Raw genomic sequence first — 25,409 nt, 5'->3', positions numbered from 1 at the left:
GGGGTGAGGGGCTGGTCCTGCGGGAGGGGGGGGGGTGGAGTGGGGACACAGGGATGTTTGCCCAGGGATTGTTGGGGTGGGGGTAAGGGGATGGGACAGAGGGGGGGACTCAGTGTGCCAGGGGGTTTTGTGGGACTGTACCGCTTCTTGATTCAAGGTCAGAAACACCAGGGGTATGTGCTTCTGTTGCTGAAACCAGGTTTGCCTTGCTGCGCTTCTCTAAGGCTTGTGGCGCGCTTGACCCCTGGGGATGGAGTCTAGTTTAAAGGTACTGACCCTTAATGTGAAGGGTCTGAACAACCTGATTAAACGTAGGGCTGTGGTTTCATACTTGGAGAACTTTGAGGCGGACATATGCCTCTTACAAGAGACACACCTCCTACCCAAAGATTGGCACAGGATGCGCTTGCGCGCCTTTCCTCAACAGTTTTTCTCCTCACTCCCCACAAAGAAGGCAGGGGTGGCCATTCTAGTTTCCAGGCGCTTCCGCGGCAGTGTGGGCGACAGGGTGGGGGAGATCAAGGGTAGATTACTTGCATACACCTTACTTTTGGGGAACCAGAACTTCACGATTGTCTCCCTTTACGCCCCAAACTCAGGACAGGAAGTTTTCTTGAAAAACGCTATCTCAGAATCACTCCAATCTCCCGCCTCTCTCCCGCTCATTGGGGGCGACCTTAACATTGTAATGGACACAAACGCGGACAGATCAGGTCATCGATACGGGGACACCGGTGCCATAACTGCTGCCGGTGTAGACTGGCTGAAGGAAAGGGGGCTAGTGGACCCGTGGAGAATCACCCATCCCAACACATCACACTTCACATTTTATTCACATGTCCATCGCACATACGCCAGACTGGACCATTACTTAGGCTCTAACGAGCTCCTAGCCATTCTTAAAGACGTAAGCATTGTCCCAGCGGCGCTATCTGATCATGACGCAGTGGAACTGACACTGCAGGTTCCTGCGTCCGCCCGGACCCCCGGGACATGGCGGCTGAGGGAAACCCTCATGCAGCGGCCGGAGGTTGCCGAGCAAATCCGCACCTGCCTCACTGATTATTTGACTGTTAATGATGTTCCTGAAACATCGCTGTCCGCTCTATGCGGGGCCTTGAAAGCTGTGGTCCGCGGCGAACTTATTGCCATTGCCTCAGCAGAGGCCAAAGATCGCCTCACGGCTCAGGTCTCTGAACTAGAAAGAGTCCATAGCTGCACGGGTGCCCCACGGATTTGGAGGCAACTCAAGGCCACCAGGGCCCAACTAGCCAGCTTAGACACAGATCGCGCTGAATTCGCTGCATTGCGTCTACGTCACTCATACTACACAGGTGGCAATAAAACAGGCCGCTTATTAGCCAGTGCTCTGAAAGTGAAGATTCAGCGCTCCAAAATCACCAGCCTCACGGACGATGACGGCCTGGACATCACAGGCGACCCCCAAATTGCAGACGCATTCAGGACATTTTATGCCACCCTGTATAGGGCCGATTCGGTTTCGCCGGAGGATGGTCGCACTTATCTGGACTCAGCAAACGTCACGGAGTTGTCTCAGGACAACGCAGACGCCCTGGATGCCCCCATTCGCGTGGATGAGGTACTCGCCGCTATCTCTCGCCTTCGCCCTTTTAAATCCCCGGGACCGGACGGCTTCTCAGCCGGTTTCTATAAGATCTTCGGACGGACGCTTGCCCCAATTCTCACTCGGCTTTTCAACTCCTTCGAGGGTCCGAGCTCCATTCCTCCGGATGTGCTTGCAGCTGAGATTGTCGTACTGCCCAAACCGGGTAAAAAAAACCACGTGCTGCTCAGCGTTTCATCCTATATCCCTACTCAACCTAGATCTGAAAATCTTCACAGGAGTCCTGGCGGCGCGCCTAGGCCCGTGCCTGCCCGGGATTCTGGAACCTGACCAGTCGGGCTTTGTTCCAAACCGCCAGTGTACCGACAATACTAAGCGAATACTTCATTTGATTGACAAAGCTCACTTCCAAGGCTCGGACTCTGCATTACTTGCGATTGACGCGGAGAAAGCGTTCGATCGGGTAGATTGGACCTACCTCCAACAGGTCCTGCAATGCTTTCGTGTTGGGGATCGATTTCAGGCCTGGATTGCGAGCTGCTATCACCGTCCTCAAGCCAAGGTCCGCTTAGGGGGTCTGCGCCCGGGCCCTTTTGAGATTCAACGGGGCACTAGGCAGAGGTGTCCTTTATCTCCTCTCCTGTTTGCCCTGTATGTAGAACCTCTGGCACAAAGAATTCGTGATAACCCGGCCATTTAGGGCATGTCCTTCGGCCGGGAATCTCATGTGATAGGCTTATATGCCGAAGACATCATAGCGGCTCTAGATCATCCGGATCGTTCGATCCCCGCCCTCTTGACGGAGCTGGAATCCTTTGGGGTTGTCTCCGGGTTCAAGATTAACAAGGGGAAATCCCTCATCCTGCCTCTGGGCAGCAACGCCCAACAACAACTACCTCTACCTACCTATAGGGGGGGATTGTCATCGACAGAGCGCCTCCCATACCTAGGAGTTACCCTTACTGCAACCACGGAGTCTACGCTGACTTACAATTATGCGACCCTATCCTCCCGGATTCAAGCAGATCTTACGCGCTGGTCCAAGCAACCTCTATCACTGCTGGGTCGCATCGCGGCAGTGAAGATGTCGGCCCTGCCTAAAATATTGTACATGTTTCAGACTCTCCCGGTGCTCCCGCCGGTTGGTACCATCGAGGCTCTACAGGCCGTCTTCCACCATTTCATTTGGGGGGGCAAGCGAGCGCGCTTACACAAACGACTGTCGTACAGAAGCACAGACGAAGGAGGCCTTGGGGTCCCAAACCTGTTTCAATACTTTCAGGCTGCACAGCTTAGATACCTGGTGGAATGGTTCAGACCAGAGTCCGAGAAGCGCTTGCTTTTTCAGGATAGGGCAATGGCCCGCACATCCTTCTGGAAAATCCAATTCATGCCCCGACAGCATAGACCACGCTATCTCTTACGCTCCCCTATCACTCGCACTGTCTTGCGGATCTGGGAAACGGTGGCGATCAAGAAAGGGTTTACCACATTCCCTTCTCCACTCACCCCCGTTTTAGGAAACCCTGACTTCCCACCTGGTAATGACATCCGGCGTTCCCGCAATGGCGCGGCGTCAGCTGCCTCTCTGCCGGTCATTTCTTTGATCTGCAAGGCTTTCTTACCCTGCCGGATATAATTCAGGGCTACGACGTTGTCTCCCCACACCTATTCCAATATTTCCAAATTAGGCACTGGCTTACACACCCAGACGTTGCTCCTCTAGTCGGCAGGCCCATGACAGTCTTTGAAAAGTGGTTAGTGACGAAGGGATCGGACAAACACCTTATTACAGAACTTTACAAAATGCTCACACCTACGGCCCCTTCAGCCAAAACAGCAGGTCAAAAACGGTGGGATGCAGAACTAGGACAGACCCTATCACCTAAAGCATGGAGCTCTGTGTACTACAGAGCCTCTCACACCACCCGCAATACTGCAAGTAGGGAAGCAGCGACAAAACTAGCTATATACTGGCATCTCACTCCAGCCCGGCTCCATAAAGGCAACCCCACACGTAGTGCGCTGTGCTGGAGAGGCTGCGGGGAAAAAGGCACTTTCACTCACCTCCTCTGGGAATGTCGGGAGGTCCAGGAATATTGGAAGGCAGTCCTGGACGATATAGACTCTACATTTGACACCGAAGTCCCTAGGTTCCCGGCTTACACCATCCCGGGTCTACCCAACGCGTTCACCTTTCCCCTCAAACCCCAAGAGGCCGCCAAACGGGGATTGCTATGCAAGCTGCCACACAGCATGTCCTGTCCCTCTGGGGCTCCACCACTAAACCCACCCACACGGGGGGGCTACATAAAATATGGTTCACTTTGGGGATGGAACGCATCAAAGCAACGCTCACACACTCCACAGCCGCCTTTTGGAAGGTATGGCTTCCACTACTGTCTCTATTATCCAAGGAATTCAATGAGGTCACGTGTCCTAGATACCTCCGCATACTGCGACTCACAGAACGCACACATGACTCCCCGAGCTCACCTGAGCGATCACACCCTTTACTATATGATCACAGCCTTGTTAGTTTCATGGATCTGGCACACTGGGTGAGGTGGGATAAGGGAGGAGGGACGGGAGTTGGGGCGGGAGTTTTGGTTGGGTGTTTTTTCACTTATGCAATTTCATTACCTCATCACGAGAGACATTTGCAAACCTGGCACCACGCTATTGTTAATTCGAGCATCACCTGTCATCTGTTTGATTTACAGCATCTATGTACATACCTGTTTAGGTGACTTCTCTTGTCTGACGTGCCTTTTGTATGCTGTCAATAAAACAAATTTAAAACTAAAATATACATAGGGTTAGAGGCTGCCCAGAATGGGCATGCCAAAAGCTCCCAACTCAAAAAAAATATTTGCCACAGTCTTTCTGACCCCCCAGGAGACAGATGCAGGCAATGGCCCCCGATCTTTTCCCTAGAGGCGGCTGCCTAGCCTACTAGGCAATTGGATTTTTTTCTTTTTATATATAGGGGTGGAGGCTGCCCACAATGGGCATGCCAATGCTCCCAACCCAAAAAATGTCCATAGTCATTCTGCCCCCCACCCTGGAGCAGATGAGGACAATAGTCCCTGATCTACTCCTGTGGGCGGCAAAAAGTCCACTAGGCACCAGGATTTTTTTATATACTTTGGGGGCTGCCCAGAATGGGCGTCAATGTCCCCGCCCAAAAAAATTGCAACAGATTTTCTGCCCCCTCGGGAGGCAGCTGAGGGTAATAGTCCCTAATCTGTCTCCCAGTAGAGAAAGCCCACTAGGCACAAGGAATTATAATTTTTTTTATACATAGAGGTGCGGGCTGCCTAGAATGGGCAAGCCAAAGTCACCACCCCAAACAATTGCCACAGTCTTTCTGTTTCCCCTGGGAGGCAGAAGGGTGCAATAGCCCCTTGTATGCCCCTCGGGGGCGAAAAGCCCACTACGCACAGCGATTCTTTTTTCTGAAGTTCAGGGGCAGGGCTGCACAGAATGGCCTTGTCACCACCCCCCCCCCCCCCCCCCAAATAAATGCCACAGTCTTTCTGCCCTACCCAGGAGACAGATGGGGAAATAGCCCATGACCTGTCCCCCTGGGGATAGAGAGCCCACTAGGCACTGGAATTTTTTTTATACATAGTGTTAGTGGCTTCCCAGAATGGGCATGCCAATGGTCCCACCCCCAAACGAATTGCCACACTCTTTTTGCCCCCACCCAGATGCGAAATAGCCCCTCATCTTCCCAGCGGGGGCAGAAAACCCACTAAGCAACAGGGATCTTTTTTTCAAAGTTCAGGGGTGGGTGCTGCCCAAAGTAGGCCTGCCAATGCCCCCATCCACCCCAAAATTGCAACAGTCTATCTGATTTTTAAAGATTTACTATCGGGAGACAAGAGAGACACTGCGGGGAGCAGGAACCACAACCCCCAGCCTGCACTGCAGCGCGGACGCTGCCAACGCATTCTTCACACGCCAGGAGGCACTTAAAAACCATTCTGGGTTCCCGCAGCGCGGGACACACGCGCACTGGGGTTCGAGCCAAAGGCAGGCCCGTCTGCACCCGTCAGCTCCTGGCAGAGGCTGGGCTGGGCTTGCTCTCTTTCATTTGAAAATCATCATGGGTAAGTGAAAATTGCCTTCTAATTTCGACTAGGGTAAAGTGAAAGGTAAGATCCCGAGAAATTGTGCCTCCATTATCTCATATTTAACGATAGCTGTTGGGGCACTAAAGGAGGAAATTCATGATGTAGAGGAGCAGTTGGGATTCGGGGGAGGATCTAGACTTGACAATAACTCACATACCTCCCCCACGGAAGCCTCACGACAAGAAATACCAGGTGTTAATATCAAAACAGACTTTGAGGTGGAGGAGGGCGTTTCTACAGGGTGACATAATACCCAATGACCTCTGTTCAGGATCCTGTGAAAAACACTGCGGGAAGTCTGGGTGGAGAATTATCCTCTGCTTCGATGGGGGCACAAACAAAAAAATGTGGAAAAAAGGCATGAAGCAGGGGGCCAATGCAACTGACTTTTAGCCTGGGGTGGGAAGCAAAGCAATCTTGGGCATAGTGGCCTGGGCCAAAATGCATCTCACTGCTGTTGTTGGAGACTCTATTTAAACTCTTTTCAAACACACCTTGAGACCTTTTTTGGGACTCTTAAAGAGGACTTGAATCTCTTTGCCAGATGTCATATTGATCAAACTCGCCTCCATAAAGTTACATCTAAGCAAGTTAAGGAAGTGTAAACTGGGGTTAAATGACAACAATGTATTGAGTATTGTGCCATATGGTGCTCAAGTTGGTTTATGTCCTTCACAGGCAGAACCATCGATGGGGGCTCAATATATTGTCCAACACTCCGGGGACCCAAAACCTGACTATAATAAAATAGGTAATAGTAACAAATACTCCCAGCAGCTGGTTGCTAAACTAAATTACATGGGGTCCCACTTACCACCTGAACAGTTAGAAACTTTTGATCATAGAGAGCGGAGTAATCTTTCCTTGTATGGGTCTGGAAATAAATGCAGGCTCCACTTACCTCAGGAGGCCACCCCTCTAACAGCGGTGTTAGTAGGGGTTCATCACCTCAAAGATAACATAAATGAGAATATGTGACGTCATAACGCAGTCGTTAGAACGTGGCAGATTACATCCCAGTTATTACAATGCTGGAGGGTGCTGGACTTAGGAATAGTATAATTTTACAAAGCATCATCTCACATTATAATGCCTAGGCGAGTGGGATGGGTTGGTCAGGGTATGAAGACGGATGACAGCGACTGGGTAGTTATCAATTTTACTAAGGCTAATGTAGCTGGTCTCCTTTTTAAAGAGGGTTGTAATCATGGTCCGGGGGCGATTAGAGCGTTCTCTCTGAGGTTCTTTTATCGGCCACCTGTGAAAAACCAGGCTAGTATTTCTACATCTCTGTTTGGTCACACCGCAGAGAGAGCAAACAAAAGGTCGGGCTTTAGATGTGCTAACAGGGAGAGACATCTTTTCACTCTGAGTCCAAATCCACAATCCTTAAGTTTGTCAACACCAGAGGTTGTGACCGATGAGAGAGTAGCAGGAAACACCTTGTAATCGGCAAATCGATTTTTCCCTCTGAGTCAATTAGATTCTAACGACTGACTATTAAAACAACCCTGGTCTGAATCAGCTGAATCAGGGCATTTTTATCCCTAGCATACCAACGAGGGAAGAAGAAAGATCGATAGAAACTTCGAAAGTATTTAGTTGGAATATAGCAGGTTTAAAGAACAAGAGAGATGATCCTAGGTGGCTTGGCCTGGTAAGGGAATATGATGTAGTGGGGTTTCAAGAAACATGGGAGATCGAGAATACATTCTGGCTTGACGGGTATACAACTTACTCGGAGACCGCACAACCTTCTGTAGCGGGCCGTCCGAGGGGCAGTTTATTAACACTGATCTCCTTAAAGGTCAGAGTTAGTCATAGCAAATTGGATTCCGGGTCTACTAATTGCTTAGCGGTTGAGATTAATCCTGTGACTGCATCCAAGATGCTTGTTCTTAATTTTTATAATTCTTTTGAAAAGTCGTGTATAAATGGACATCTGTGCAGTTTAAATCACTTTTTAGGCTTATATAGGGAGAAACAAGTTACTCAGTTCTTGATCATCTTACTGGGAGATTTTAATATTTATTTGTGCAAAAAAAATTGGCAGGTCATTGACGAACTTGGCCCACTTTGTAATTTAGAGACACACTTTCAACACACCCAACAAGGGGGATATTTAGAGGACTATCTAGCTAAATTCGGACTGGTCCATCCAAGCCTGGCAGAAGATGGGGCAGGTATTCCCTCCTTTAAGGGTAGAGGTATATTTTCAACAATTGATTACATATTAGTTAACACAACCTTACTTCCCCTGGTTTTGGATTATGCTGCTCAATGGTCACATTTTAGTGACCACAATCCCATTCACCTCACTTTACTAGGGTGCCTGAAGGACACAACCAAAGTGGAGAATATCACCCCAGCTTCTACAATAAAAACAAGGGATCAGGGTTGTAGATTGAAATTGTCCAAGGTTGTACTATATCTCTTTTTAAATGACTTATTAAATATTGTAGGGAATGATATAGCCATATGTCAAGAGGTTACCGAAGGTGGGATTGAGAATATTACAGCATTTGATAGAATTTTTAAGCAGGTATCTAGCGCCCTATCCTACCCTATTAAGGAATGTATCAACAAAGGAGAGAGGTGGTTTGATCATAATTGTACAGCTGCCCATCAGAAATTATGATCTGCTTTGAAACAAAATCCCCAAGATAGAACCCTAATAGCTGCCGCAAGGCTAGAGTATAAACAGACTTTGTGTATTTGCAAACCAGAGATTAAACAGGAAGCCTGGAACGAACTGTTGTCCGTCGACGTTATCAAGAACATAGCGAAGTTCTGGGATATTGTCAATAAACTTTTTTTATTCTGGTCGTGGGTGTACCACTGTTGAGTGTAATTTTTCGGAAGAGCTATGGTGCAACCATTTTAAACACATTTACGGTGATCAGCGAGACCTGGTAGATACAGGCCCCACGCATATGGCTGCAGCATATAGCATGTATTTTTCAGAAGAAGAGGTGGCTGCAGCCATTGCCCAAATGACGTGCAATAAAGCACCGGGTCCGGATGGGGTCCCTGCTGATCTTTTTAAAATGTATATCATTCTATGGTCAAGAATATTGGCTGAATACGGCTTGTTAACAGGGTATGCCAAGATCCTGGTCAAAGTCAATTTTCGTTCCAGTTTTAAAAAAAGGCCAGAAAGGAGATCCCTGGTCCTATAGGCCAATATCTTGGATTGACTCTGCAGTCAAGGTGTTGGGCAGAGTGGTCCTAAGTAAATTAACAGGTTGGATTAACGAACGCAATGTCTTGTCAAATCTCCAATACGGTTTGAGGAAATGCTGGGGCACCTTGAATCAGTGTCTTAACCTTCATCTCCTAGTAGGGAAATACACCGTAGCGAAGAAAGGGACACTTCATCTTGCTTTTATGGATCTATCCTCAGCTTTTGACCGAGTGACCAGATCCAAGCTCTGGGACCTGCTGCTTTTATTGGGCAGGAATAAAAAACATTGTGTATTTTTGTCAGACTTGCACAGGGATCTCTCGGCAACAATAACATTTGATTAAAAAGGGCAACCTTACGCAAAAGATTGATATCATAAGAGGAGTCAGACAGGGTCGCACTTTGGCTCCCTTGCTATTTACCCTTTATAATATTAATCTAGATTTGGTCCTGTGCGGAGGTAGTAAGGATATTCCTCATGTGGGGAATCAATTGAGTCCAGCACTCCTATATGCAGACAACGCTGCTTTGCTAGCATGCACAATGGTGGGTCTCCAGGCCTTCTGAACTCTTTTGCTGATTTTATGGGTTCATTGGACCTGAACGTACATTTCTCAAAATCACATATCACATACTTTGATTATGGGAGTGAAGCCAAGAAAACCCAAAACGCATTATTGCAAAGGAAATGAAATAACTAGGGTTACCACATTCCGGTACCTAGGCGTCTTATTTGACATCAGAAGCTCATGCGCACCGCAAAGGAAGATGAAGAGAAACGCCATGGCAAGATCTACAGTTGTGGTGCTTGATTTTGCTTGAAGGCTGGGTGCCAAGCCTGTGCAAGCAAGGTTAAATTGTTGTATTTCTATCTAGGACCCTAATTCGATATTTCCGATTCATGCCCTTATGTGGTTATAACAAATAATATCCTTATAGAGGCATAGGAATCATATCCATATTTAGTAATAGCCCATGCAGTCCAAAACAAGGCAAGGCTACTCCCATAGACTCCTAGAAAGCACAACGCGTTCTTTAAACAAACCAAGCCTCCAGCAGCCCGGGAATTCCCCCTGCTTTTGTTTTGATTTGCAAAAGAACTCCTGGAGTCCAGAAAGAACTGTTAGTTCTTAGTGACGTCTTATGTCCAACCTCACGTCAAACCCGGCACCTTTCAGGTATAAATATACCAACGTTGCCTTAAGCAAACACACGGTGGTGGGGAGCAGAGCGGCTATCTACTTGCCCGGGAGCCCAGCTGTTGCTAGAGCCAAAGGAAAACGCACCTCCCTTTGACGCACTGAGAGAGACGCTGTCTTTTTCTCCAGCTGAGAAAATCCAGCTCCGGTGCTCCCAAGTCACCCTCGCGGGTTGCTGGGAGATTGAGTCCTGAGAAGCGAGATAAAAGACCTCCTTCATTCTATAACCAAGGTACGGAGCTGATTAAAACCTTAAAGAGAATTCTTGATTCCGATTCTTGGCAAAAACCTAACTCAACTTAAAACTGCAACTTACTTACTCCTTCCCACGTATTAGGCTTAGGTCAGGTATACCGGGGTAGGCGTACCTTAGAAGCACCAGTTGAGTTCGGTAGTCAATGTTTTTATGTATGTATATATTTTATCCATTTTAAAGTATCATATGGCTAAGAAACCATATCAATGCTTTTACAGTATTTTTTCATAATACTACTTTTACTGTACGCACTTTACTTTATAATAAGTATTGCAATTGTGGCAATTCATTTCTCTTGCATGAGAAAGAAGACTGCTCAATAAAATAACACCTTTTATTGAAAACGCCCGTCTCTCTATTTCTCTGCACTCTGGTGAAATTAAGCATGCACGATTGACTGAGTGAAATAGCTGTCTATTGTTTTCACACGACTCTAGAGACATATTATTTATTCTGAGGAAGCAAAGTTGTCATGTTTATGCGGTTGTCAGAAACTAATCCCTTCTTGTCTAAATCAGGACAGTTAACTCTTTCCTGAACATTTGAGAACGTTTCTAGTGACCTCTGAACTAGCTGGCAAAAACTAATTAAGTCTAACATAGTCAGTAGAAACCTTGATGACCTCAGTCCTACGTCTACACTGCTGTTTATGTTATTCCAATGCGCAGAGAATATTGGGAATATAGGAACTACACTACATGGCGCCCAACGTTTGGTAAGGCGATAATCTAACGCAAGACACTAGAGTAACTCAGTCGTGCTTTTCACACAGACCCCTTTCTCTCGTAAAAACTCAAATAGACGTCTGGAGTGGGTGAAAGGTTAATATCCGCCGGAACTTAGTAGGATGAGAATCCTATGTATTAGTTTTTGGTATAGTCAACGTTGAAGGATACAGTGTTCCAAAATATTGTGCACCTAATCTTTGTTTCCTTGAAACTCGCTCTGCAACAAAAACATTTTTAGTCAATAAAATGACGGAAAGTGAAGAAGAAAGAGATAGAGAAGCATTAGCAACTCAACTCTTAGAGGAAGATACAAGTCTCCAGCAAGGTGACCCGAATGCTATAATCATTCCGGTCAATATAAGGAAAACTATAACTCTTAAACTTATAGAAAATGGACTATCACCAAGAGGTGGTACGGTCATATTCGTGATAGAGGCACATGAGTATCGGCAGACAGAGGTGTTCTAGTCATGGATACATTTTCCAGCAGCACACGCTGTGACAAAAGATTTCCACTATTACAAAATAGAGGAACCTCCGGATGTATACACTCCTTTCGAGGACGTTGAAATCCCCCTAACTTACCAAGAGCACCAGCTCTGGTTTAATGGCGCCCTAAAACATCAAAATCACATCACCAGACATGATCCACTAGGTAGACCAGGAGCCACGTGGCCGGTTCTAGCCAGCTACACACCACACCCAGACATTGATAAAATGTCGGACCGGGAACTTTTAGCACAGCTAAAACTTTTAATTAAAATAGATAGACAATTGGTCCAATATGTCATGTGGACTTCAACAGTCCAACCAGCAATTAACATCCCACAACTGACCCCTCATCAGGGGAATACAAACAAAATTACAGCACAGAACATACAATCATGTCTTGGTAAAACACCCATAAAACGGGAACAAATCCCATTCTGGTTAGCTCAAAAAATAACTCAAATAGAGGCAGTATTTCCTAATACTACACCTCATGAAAAACACAGAATTCTGACTATCTGCCTCCCAATGGGGGTCGCACCACATGTGGAGGACTGTGACTCTTGGGGCACGTTTTTTGCTTCCATCTACACAAAAAACATGGTGTTCCGTCTATGGCGGTCATACCAGATGTACTAAGACAAATTCAGAACGAATACGGTCCAGAACCTGCTTTAACTATGGATATGAAATTACTAAAAGATTTTAAGCAGGTCTCGGCTATATTATTAGCCAACATAAAAGGAGAAGCAGCATGTGTGGCAATCCGCTAGAAATTGAAGGAGACAGATATAACAGACCAACCATTTGAACTTGCAGGAATCATAGAAAAATCCTATGAAGAGCTAGGAAGAGATAGTTTGGGTGGGAAACCAATATAACCCCAATTAACTGAAAATCCTGAAAAAACATTTATTAAAAATAATCTAAATAATCCAAAAAAGAGTTGGGATGGTAATAAACAATCCACTCCCAAGGAAAAACTATTCCAGTCCAGAGGAAGGTCTCCTCAACGGAGAGAAAGATCTCCTGGCCGAGGAGGCAAGTCTCCCCAAAGGGAACCCTCTGAGAAAAGATACAGCCTTAGAGATAGGGATAAATTGAGAAAACCTGATAGATATCAAGATATTGATACACGTCGCTCTTGATCTTTTCAGACTTCCTCACAGAAATCGGAAAGAAGAGGACGGTCAGAACACAAGGAAGAGCACGTCAAGTCCAAAGACAAAGAACCTGCTCATCAAAGTAAAAAAATCACAATTTCCCAGAAAGAAGGTAGCCAGTATTAAAATTAAACATGCCGAGGATTCTGAGGACACAACTGAAAAACGGAGAGTGGGCCCAGACAATGCTAGACAGTGCAGCAGAAGTGACCATAGCTCGCAAGATCCTGATGAGTCTTCTGGAGACAGTGGACACGAATGAATACATTCAGGTGGAAACTGCAGACACGCGAGTTAGCGTGCCCCATAAACTATATGAAATAACATTACGTATAGAGGGAGATAAAACTAGGAAAATAAAAGGTCTCTTTTGGGAGAATCTTTCTAAAGGCTATGACATCCTGTTATCTGAAAAAGACTGGCCACCAGAGTTTGTCAGGGAGTGCCCTCATGGCGAAGAAATGATTATGCCTGCCTTCTCAAATCATATTCCAATTCATAAAAAATACACATTCGCAAGAAAATGGGCAGTGGCCCAAGCCCCTGCATTATACAAAAATCATGTAGGATGGGATGAGGACTCTCCTCCCCACAAAATCCAGTTAAAAAATCAACCCACTGCACAAAGGCAGTACCCAGTTAAACAAGAAGCTAAAAAGCAAGTCAGTGAGATCTTAGATCAACTTGAATATCAAGGGGTGATTGAAACATGCATCTTACAAATGAACAATCCTTTGTTTCCTGTCTCCAAGCCAGACGATTCATATTGCCTAGTTTTGGACTACAGACATTTAAGCTCCTGCTGCAAAACTTTTGCAGTAGAAAACTCAGACAGTGCTGCACTAATGAATAACATTGTGCGCAAAAAATATAAAACGACATTAGATATCTCTAATGGATTCTTCTGTCAAAACATAGCACCTGAGAGCAGGTATTTGACCGCATTCTCAATAATGGGGTCGCAAAAACTATTTTGCCGACTCCCACAGGGATTCAAGAATAGCCCAGGATTATTCTCAGCATGGGTAACAGAGTTACTACAAATATATGATGATCAGGCATTATCATATGTCGATGACATCTATCTTACAGACGATGACCTGGAGACTCACTAAAAAAGAGTGAACACCATAATACTTGGGTTCGCATCAGAGGGTAATAAAGCCAACTTTAAAAAGTCAAGAATTGCCTATCTAACAGTCCTATTATTAGGATATGAATTATCAAGTGAAGGCAAAAGCCTGGCAGACAACTTCCTAGAGAAGTGTGTAGTACTCCAAGCACCAAAAACGCTGAAAAATGTACAATCAATACTAGGCTTCCTGAATTTCGGTAGAACATACATTCTAAATTATGCAGAGAGGGTTAAACCTCCCTACGAATTAATAAAACCTGATTTCAAACCAATACATTGGACTCAGAAACACACAGAAATTTTAAGATCATTACAAACAGACATGTTAGCTAAAGCTAAATTGCAAACTCGGGAAAACGTACGCAACCTTGTAATCCGAGTCATCCCAGGAGGATGTGGATTCACATACTTGACCTTTAATGAGGGAGAAACGGTACCTATAGCTTACAAATCACATTTGTACACTCAAGCTGAAATGAAATTCAGTTCTACAGAAATAATTCTGACAGCGGTTCAAACTGCTGAAGCAAGAGAAAGAGCCCTAGCCCAAGGCAAGAGAATAACTGTTTATACAGCAGAATCAGCCCTTAAGGCATTAACAAGTCCACGCAATCTGAATGCAGTGCATTAGATCCAAAATGGATACAATGGGAAAATTCCCTTGCTGCAGAAGACGTGAAATACTATTTTGACCCGAAAATGAAAAAACTAGACGATCTAGAATACGAACAAGAATATCCTCTGCCAATCGAAATTCTGCCTCTCGAACAATATACCTGTGTAATCTATATGGACAGATTTGCACACCATTACGATGTAGAGAAAAAATCCTACAATGCAGCATGCGCGATTGTTAAAGGTCACTGGCGCTCTGGTAAATTCAAACCGATGATTACCAAAACTGAATCACTCAGAAACTGTTCAGCTCAGCGAGCTGAAATAAGATGGCGCTTGAAAATGCCGATCGCGAATTCCCCACACCGATAGTGTGCGATTCGCATTACTACGTCAAGTCATACAATAGTGACATGCAGACATGGAGCAAAAACGGTGACAAAGATGACACAGGTGCCACAATAAAGCATAAAACGCTTTGGGAACAAGTAGTTCTTTTGCAGAAAGAACTACAAAAGACTCACGTGATACATACACTGAGTCATCAACGTGATGGCGTTCACGTTGCAGGGAATTCATTGGCTAACAGAGCCACAGCGGCAGCGGTTCAACCGGCTTCCGTAGCCACAAAAAAGCGTTCTAGATAACACATAGATGGAGAAACCATGCTGGCGGTAAAAGCGCCGTTAAACGGCGATTATGCAGCATTACCTCTCAACTATCCACTCAGTAATACATACATAATTGATGCAAACTCCGTTCCTTTTGCTCAAATCCCTGGAGTGGGGGATAGAGTAATTCCAAACACGAACCGGAGAGTTTTCTTGATTGAAGACGCACACATGGGATTGGGTCTAAGGCACCAAGAGATCTTGAAATCTCTAATAGAATTACAATCAGACACTGGTGGCCAGGGATGAGCTTGCAAATTTACAAATTTGCAATGGATTGTCCAGACTGCAACAGAGATCGCAGTTGTGAACCGGACCAGACTATTGCCAGGACACCTTTATTAGAAAGAATCAGGGGATCTATACGCAGAAATCCAGCCGGAGAAATGCGTCCCCATAATTATTAAGACTAAATTCACTTAAAAATGTGGGCCCAGCGCTCGGCTGACGCCAGAACTGTAATAAAAGATTTGCAAGTCTTTATCGGCACATACGCAATTGGCATGCTACATTCTGACCAGGGTCCTGCGTTTAGCTCTCGAGCTTACAAAGAGGCCATGACCAGCATGGGCATTGCATTGCGGTACTCTTCTCCCTTCCATCCTGAGGGAAATGCGGTAGTGGAAAAAAAAAACGTGACATAAAGCAATCTATAACAGCGAGGGTATTAGGTTCGGGTGACGGGTGGGTCAAACATCTAATAAGTGTCCAACGTAGTCTTAATAATATGCCAAGAAATTCTCTAGGAGGTATCAGTCCGTATGAACTTTTGTTTGGTACTAGAATTATTATCCAGGATTTGGATCGTCAAACTTCAGTGGTAGAAGAAAAAACTTTTGATATCAAAGATCGTTTGGCTGTTTTACAGGACTTGAATGAAACAAGAAAGACTCTAAGTAACATAAAGTTTAAGCCAACAACCACTGAAGAACCACCTGTCCCAGCAAGACCTGTCTGGATTCCAAAGATTGGGGATCTGGTCAGAGAAAAAATCGCGGTGAAGAAGGAATTTGGGCCTTCTTACAGCAAAGCAGTACCTGTCTTAGCTGTCAGCGGAACAAGATCAGTAGTACTACCGCCACTTGCTGGTAAAAAGGAAAACAGAATTGTTTCCATTGACCTGGTGAAACCACAAACATGTGGCCGATAATAAATAGCAGGCCCAGTGGACTCCCAAGAAATAGCAGAAGACCAAACTTTGCTACAATCCAAGAGGTTCAAACTGAGAGACTAATCACATTCGATAAACCTGCAGTAAATAAAAAGGACTATGCAACAAAGCCATGGAACTTGTGCCTCTTGAAACCAAAATTGCAACAATTCATGATGATACACCAATCTACAACGATGTAGCCTCAGACTATACAAATGTAACAAAAGAAAATGCAAAGATCAATGGTAATCCGGAAGCAATCCCACCAATTGACAGAACTGCATCTGGCTACTTTATCAACTTTGATGACTTTTCCGATGATCCAAGTGAACATAGAGACAAGCCAGCAACAAAAACTTTCAAAGAAAAAATAACCGAGTTTTTTCACCAACTAAAAGAAACATATCTGATTTCACCTTGGATTGAATTTTGGACTGTGTTAGGTGTACTTTTCCTCCTGCTTTGGCTCATCATAGTTTTATACTTGGGTAAATTCATTGATGGAAAATATAGTACAAAGGACACAGCAAGTCAGAACATCAACTTGGTCCTAAAGTCTCACAGATCCTCTCACATCGAGAAAAGAGAACTATCATCAGTGAACATCACAGCCAATCCAATACCTGGTGGTATAGCATGGGACAGAACTGACTATGAAATCTTTGGCCCGATTGAGCTCTTGAAGTATCCACACCAGTTTAAGGTTTCCTTAAGTGATTTTGTGATACCAAGTTCTTTCTCTGATGATTGGGATTTTGAAAATATGAATAATATGATGTCAGATTTAGCAATGACAGCTAAATTCACAGAACATGATTATTTGCAGGGTTCATCAAATTATGAAGAATTATACTGTTACAATCACTATGGTCATCACTATTTGCATAAATCTGCTCAACCTAGAAATGTTTTTACTTATAATCAATGGGAACATTGTCCAACTCCACCAAAAGGAAGTTCAAAGACATTTTATGCGAAATTTCCATACTTCTCAGGGTTTAACAACAGCGATCCAGAAACGTTTTTAAAAAAATGTTAAATAAGACAGGATTGAAAACAATGTTGACAAATACTAAATTGATTTATTCTGAAAAATGTTATGACAAAATGTCAAAATTTGGTTTTGAATTTTGGAAAAACAACATTGAAACAAAAACCATCTGGAGAACAAAAGACTGGCAGGTACACGGTCTAGAATCATTATTTAGAGCCTGCATGATCCCAGAACAAATAATATTCCTGAATGATACCATTCAACCAACTACTTGTCTTGGTTTAGCTAAGATAAAAGACTTAAATAAACCGTCTATTCCGAAGCCCATACCTGATAGCAATAGTACTATGGATATGAAAAATAGACGTATACCATATTTTTCACCAAAACAGAACAAATCCTGATTGGTAAAAATGTTTGATCTGGCCCACAGACACAAACAACTGTCAAGATAGATTCCTGAACAAAAGACAGGGGTTCAAACTGACCAGGCCAGACCCAAGATATTCCCAGAGACAATATCCAGGGATAGTTACAACATACAGTGTAGGGAAATTATGCCTTGAGTGGCTACAGAAATCCACACTGGCTGAAATTAAGCAACACTTGACTTTACTTAAAGAAGGTGCTGACTTGCTAGATTTCATAATGGGACCTCACAAACAGCGTCAAAAACGTTTCATAGCGGCCGGTATATACGCTGCATTCAACGAAGCTTGGAAAGTAATGAAAATTGAAACAGCAGAAAAAATACGAGAAATTGATCGTATAAATTTGGAAAAATCACTTTCTGTAGTGGACAATGGGATAACGACTCTGTCCTCCAGAATATATTCACTGGACAGTATTTTATCATCTGCCTTTGATATAACAGAGCAAGACTTGCTAATGTTACAACATGGTCAGTCCCAATTGCGTTCTATTGTACAGCTAGGCTGGACGTTACAAAACCTACGTTCAGGCTACGTGCCATGGCGTCTAATCAACATAACGTCATTATTTTCTATCTTTAACCTTACTGATAAACAAATCAGTTTGGCACAAAAAGGTGCAGATTATACGATTCTGGGTATTGAAAAACTTGAGAGATTACCATTGACAATGTCAGAGAGACCTGTCATTGAATTGATAATACACAGAACAATTACAATTCCGATAACAACTTTCCAGTTTAAATATTGCCAAGAATATATACCAGCAGGCCAGTATGAAAGGTTGGGTAAAGGATACATCAAATCAACCTGGGATTTACCTTACACACACAAATGTTATAGTGAAGGGAAAAAGGAGGTATTCCTTAGTGGTAATAATTGTAAAAAATCACTAAGCGGTACACTTCTGTGTCAAGGTATTAACTTGCATGGAGCCTGCGAAGGGTCTTCAAATAACCTTTCATGTCACCTGCAAGGCACTCCTGCAACACAGATAGAGCCATTTTTCAGACAGATATCCAACGGCAGCTACGTTCTAATAAATGACTACAGCTGTTGTGGAATGGTGCCAGGAGATTGCTATCTCGTAACTGTTACTTCCAGGGTCGTTTGCTGTATGTAAGTATTGTATCCAAACAGCAATCCAGACATGGAGGCTGCAATATGGCCTTATGTGAATACCTCTTCTATTCGAATTGATACTTTAAGCAGAATGAAGTCTATTCTTTTACAGACTACTGTGCCTTTGACCTCCTACAAAGAAACGTATGATCTGCAAGTTGCAAGGACAGCGGCAGAGATACATACCCTTTTATCGACAAATTGCCCCGTGCATTTCGTAGAAATGTTAAGTCAAATTTTCAACATGTCTGATACCAGTGGCATCGCACATGTATTTAAGACAATTTTTTCGGGACTGTTAACACCATTTGAAACAGTTCTGGGCATCTTCCTGAATTTTGTCCATTCTGTCTTTGGCGGCATACCTTTAATTTTGGCACTCGTAGCAGGAATTTTATTTTTGTTCCTTCTGCTCCGATATGGCAAACCAAGCCACAGACAAGACTCCAGCAACGATGGAAGAAACGATCCTAGCAATACGCTACCGAGACAAAATCACTAAGGTCATCAGATTAGCCCGCTTAGAGATCTGAGTACAACTTGGTTTCTTTCATTCAGACCAATCTGGCAGGATTGCATCTTACCTGTGCTTCGATGTCTGCTATGCGGAGAAGAATGTGTGTTGGACGTCTGCTTACACTACCGTCAGCAGTACCAATGGATATCGATACTTTGCTTTGTTCAGTAACGACTCATGCAACGTGTTGTCCCCAGCGGCTACCTATTCTGATGACGGCATTCGTTGAGACTTCACCATTACGAGTAGGTGGCGGTGAAGTACGAGAGGAAAGCAGCACCAAACAGGTACCACCTTCTTGGAGCATTTCTGATCCAAACATCGATGATAGCAATCATGCTCACAACTGCACAGTCACAGCATTTTCAAACTTGGTCAAACTTTCACCTGATGTTGTAGACCAATTTTTTGCAAGCCTGTCTGATATGATGTTCTCCACTGAACAACGAGAATAATAAAAATAAAAACAACGACAAACACACAGCGTTCCCTCAAATCTGAATTCGGCCTTCAGTTCTGTTAAACAAAGCAACTGAAAACATTTGGAACTATTTCTTCCCCTAAAAGCGAAATTATTTTTCTTTCACATCAAAAATATTTACCATTTTTTTCCGGCACATGGTACTCTGCTTAAAGTAGAACTATTCTTAGAGAACAGAGCTTCTATTTTTAGAGACATTAGAGACAATATATTACCTCAGCCTCTAGCACATGTACAGTATTGTATAAATATGTGATGAAATGGTCTCGACCTTCTTTTCTGTATAGAGCCATTTCATGTGTAATTTTCGCAATTCATTCAGCTGATATATATATGCATTTAACTGAATGATAACCCTGCTTGAAAAAAATGTACAATACCAATACTCATTTTCGTGTATAAAGCATACACCATTTCAAAAGCATTTTATGTATTTTGGGGTGGGTTGGAAAACACTCATGCATCGTATGTTTAATATTGCTTATTTTATAGTAATGGTGGAAATTAATACGTGGAGTGGTGTTGTATTTCTATCTAGGACCCTAATTCGATATTCCCGATTCATGCCCTTATGTGGTTATAACAAATAGTTTCCATATAAATGCATAAGAATCATATCCATATTTAGTAATAGCCCATGCAGTCCAAAACACGGCAAGGCTACTCCGATAGACTCCTAGAAAGCACAACGCGTTCTTTAAACAAACCCAGCCTCCAGCAGCCCGGGAATTCCCCCTGCTTTTATTTTGATTTGAACAAGAACTCCTGGAGTCCAGAAAAAACTGTTAGTTCTTAGTGACGTCTTATGTCCAACCTTACGTCAAACCCGGCACCTTCCAGGTATAAATATACCAACGTTGCCTTAAGCAAACACACAGTGGTGGGGGCAGAGCGGCTATCTACTTGCCCCGGAGCCCAGCTGTTGCTAGAGCCAAAGGAAAAAGCCCCTCCCTTCAACGCACTGAGAGAGACGCTGTCTTTTTCTCCAGCTGAGAAAATCCAGCTCCGGTGTTCCCAAGTCACCCTCGCGGGTTGCTGGGAGATCGAGTCCTGAGAAGCGAGATACAAGACCTTCTTCATTCTATAACCAAAGTACGGAGCTGATTAAAACCTTAAAGAGAATTCTTGATTCCGATTCTTGGCAAAAACCTAACTCAACTTAAAACTGCAACTTACTTACTCCTTCCCACGTATTAGGCTTAGGTCAGGTACACCGGGCTAGGCGTATCTTAGAAGCACCAGTTGAGTTCGTTAGTCAATGTTTTTATGTATGTATATGTTTTATCCATTTTAAAGTATCATATGGCTAAGAAACCATATCAATGCTTTTACAGTATTATTTCATAATACTAATTTTACTGTACGCACTTTACTTTATAATAAGTATTGCAATTGTGGCAATTCATTTCTCTTGCATGAGAAAGAAGACTTCTCAATAAAATAACACCTTTTATTGAAAACGCCCGTCTCTCTATTTCTCTGCACTCTGGTGAAAGTAAGCATGCACAATTGACTGAGTGAAATAGCTGTTTATTGTTTTCACACAACTCTAGAGATATACTCTTTATTCTGAGGGAGCAAAGTTGTCATGTTTATGCGGTTGTCAGAAACGAATCCCTTCTTGTCTAAATCAGGACGGTTATCCCTTTCCTGAACATTCAAGAAAGTTTCTAGTGACCTCTGAGCAAAGCTGGCAAAAACTAATTAAGTCTAACATAGTCAGTAGGGACCTAGATGACCTCAGTCCTACGTGTACACTGCTGTTTATGTTATTCCAATGCGCAGATCATATTGGGAATATAGGAACTACACTACAAAATATATTCAAAGGCAAGAGGAATGCTATTTCAAATTATGGTTCTGAAATCTGGGGATATAAGGACTGTGCAGAGCTTCAAATTGTGGAAAACACATTTTTGAGAAGCCTGCTCCCAGTCCCACAATCAACACCTTCTTATATTATTCATCAAGAAGTGGGTATTGGTTTTGTGGTAGATTTGATTAGAATGTCTCGCTTTTTTTAATGGATCTCAATTTGTACCAACTGAGAATTAGTGATGAATCGGGAAATCATACGAGACTGTACTACACTAGGTAGGGTAAGTAGCATTCCTTAGTTACGTAAAAAGTATAGCAAGGTTGTTAGGTCGTCCAGAGATATTTAATAACCCGGAAACATTGTGTAAAAAAGGTCTGGTGTGGGCTAAGACCTCATTCCTACATCTAGCGTCTGTAGAAAGAGAGGCTACAGAGTTATTGAAACCCACTGTACGGGCTCACCAAATTGTTAAACTACTTATTCTATGGAGCCTTATTTAGATATAGTCACCGAGCACCAACATCATTTCCTTTTAACAAGACTGAGGTTTAACTATCTGCACTTTTTATTGGCAGAACCCCTGGGCTGGAGAAAGATAGAGGAATTGGGATCCTGTTGTTGCAATAATTTGTCGAGTCCAGATACTTTACACTTTGTCCTGTTTTGTGAGCATTATTTGTACATTCGTAAACGTTTTATTTTTCCTATTTTACAGGACAAAGGCTTCTTGCAGGCAAGGCCGGCCTTAACATACTTGCAGATGCTGAATAATCCCTGGGAAACTGTTAGCATTGCTAGCTTTCTAGTAGCAGCAGTTAGAGCTAGGAAAAAAAGAGGGCCCATGTGATCTGACCTATTAAATGTTCATCCTTTTTCAATGTGAAATGGTTTTCTCTCTTTTTTTTCTTATTTCTTTTTTTTGTTTTTTAATATCCTCATTCGCCGACTCGCCACCCATACCTTCTAACTAATCCACCACTGGGCTTTTTATCTCATTAGCTGGTTAGAGTGAAGAGGCATAAACACCAACTATTTTGAGTCTGACCCCCAATCAATCGGTTCTTCTTGGCCATCTGACTCACCAGATGTGTCCACCTCTTACTCTATTTCCAACCTGGAATCCCATATAATAAATACTAGCGAGATAGGCGGGGGCTTAATCATCGGATATCATATCAAATAATATTCAGCCAAAACATTAAAGGAAGGGTACCCAAAATCTCTGATTTCTCTTGGTGTGATCTGAAGTATCAAGCTTAGCCGTATACCTCATAGCTAATATCCAGTCCATTAATTTAGGGCTAAGTGGTGAGACCCACAACTTACATATCTCTCTACGAGCCAGTAAGATGGCATAAAAGGTAAGTTTTACATTATCATTCATGCATTTATTTTCTAAATCAAATCTCCGCGTTATTATTAATTCCGGGCTTACCTCCATTCGCAGATTCAGAACTTGAGATAGGCAATTACTTACATCCAGCCAGAATTGTCTTATATTTGGGCAAAAGACGAAAAAAGAAAAAAAAAAAAATAAGCACAAAAAAAGAAAAAAGAAATGGTTTTCTCTCTTATAATATGCACTTTATATTACATTATTTGAACTTTTTATGGAATTTTTCTAAGTATTTGTATTTTTAACCTGGACTGTATATTAACCATGATTGATTTTTGTTTTATGATTGTGCAATATTTGGTTCTTATGTGAAAATATTTTAATATGCTTTTATGGTTTTAAATAACCGAATAAAGTGATTTTGACTGGCCGCAGTCTATCTGCCCCGCCAGAGGGCAGTAAGCCCACTAGGCACAAGGTTTGTTTTCAAACTTTGGGGGTGGGGGCTGCCTAGAACGGGCATGCCAATGCCCCTACCTCCATCAAAAAATGCCACAGTCTTTCTGCCCCCCTGGAGGCAGATGGGGACAATAGCCCCTAATCTTCCCTTGGGAGAACGGCAAGGCCACTAGGCACCCGGGATTTTTTTTTTCAGAGTTCAGGGGTGGGGGTGGGGGGGTGGGGGGTACCCATAATTGGCATACCAATACCCCCACCCCACCTCAAAAAATGCCAGTTTTTCTGCCCCCCAGGAGGCAGATGGGGCAATAGCCCCTGATCTGCCCCTGGTGGGGCAGAAAGCCCACCAGGCACCAGCGCTTAGTTAGGTTTTTTTATACATATGGGTGGGGGCAGAAAGCCACTAGGCATCAGAGATTTCTTTTTTCAAAGGTCACGGATGGGCATGCCAATGCTCCCACTCCTCAAAAAATACCAATCTTTCGTCCCCCCAGGAGGTGCCAGGGACTAGTTTTTTTAATACATAGGGGTGGAGGCTGCCTAGAATGGGCATACCAATGTCCCCACCCCAAAAAGAATTTCCACAGTCATCCGCCCCCTTGGGAGGCAAATGGGGTAATAACCCCTTATCTGCCCCGCCCCCCCTGTGAGCCAGAAAGACCAATAGGCACCAGGGATGTCTTTGTTCAAAGTTGAGTTGTGGGGGTTGCCCAGAAACAGTATGCCAAAGTCCCCACCCAGAAAAAATTGTCATAGTCACTGCCACCCCAGAGGCAGATGGAGCAATAGCCCGTCATCTGGCACCCGGGGAGGGTGGGAATCTCACTAGGCACCAGGGATTTTTTTTAATACGTAGGGGTTGGGGCTTGTCGAGAATGGGCAAGCCAATGCCTCCTTGGCGAAACAATTGCCACACTCTTTCTGCCCCGCGGGAGGCAGATGGGAGGCATTGCACCTTATCTCCCGCGGGGGGGGGGGGCAGAAAATCCACTAGGCACCAGGCAATATTTTTTTTAAAGTGCAGGGGTGGGGGCTGCCCGGAATGGGCATGCCAATGCCCCACCCCATGAAAAAAAAAACAGGCTTTCTGCCCCTCCAAGAGGGAGATGGGGTGCATTAGCACCATATCTCCCCCCCCCCCGGGGGGAGGGGCAGAAACCTAACTGTGTACCAGGGATTAGTTGTTTTTTATACGTACAGGTGGGTGCTGCCCAGAATGGGCATGCCAATGCCTCCACTACAAAACAAAATTGTCAATCTTTCTGCCCCCCCCCCAGGAGTCAGATGGGTCAATAGCCTCTCATCTGCCCCCAGTGGGGCGGAAAGCCCACCATACACCAGGATTTTGTTTTTTTATACATAGGGGTGAGGGCTTCCCAAACTGGGCATGCCAATGTCATCATGCCAAAAGAATTGCCACTGTCATTCTGCCGTCCCAGGAGGCAGATGGGGGCCATAGCCCCTTATCTACCCCCGGAGGGGCAGAAATCCCACTAGACACCGGGGATGATTTTTATTTCAAAGTTCAGGGGTGGGGGCTGCCCAGAATGGGCATGCCAATGCCCCAACCCTCCCCTCCAAAAATCCCAGTCTTACGCCCCCCCCCAGGAGGTAGATGAGGCAATATCAAAGAAAGACAAGTTAGCAAAGTTAAGGGGTGGCTCAGAAGGGGCATGCAAATGCCCCCAACCCCCTAAAATAATGCCACAGTTTTTCTGCCCCACAGGAGGCAGATTGGGGACATTAGCCCCTAATCTCCCTCCGGTGGGGCAGAAAGCCCACTAGGCACAAGGAATTAGTTGTTTTTTATATACGTTGGGGTGGTGGCTGCCCAGAATGGGAATTCCAATGTCCCCACCCCAAAATAGATTGCTACAGTCTTTCTGTCCCCCAGGAGGCACATGGGGGAAAAATCCCTTATTTGCCCCCCCCC

The sequence above is a fragment of the Lissotriton vulgaris genome, chromosome 7 (assembly GCF_964263255.1).
Source record: "Lissotriton vulgaris chromosome 7, aLisVul1.2, whole genome shotgun sequence".
Taxonomy (NCBI): domain Eukaryota; kingdom Metazoa; phylum Chordata; class Amphibia; order Caudata; family Salamandridae; genus Lissotriton; species Lissotriton vulgaris.
This window is presented reverse-complemented; position numbering follows the sequence as displayed.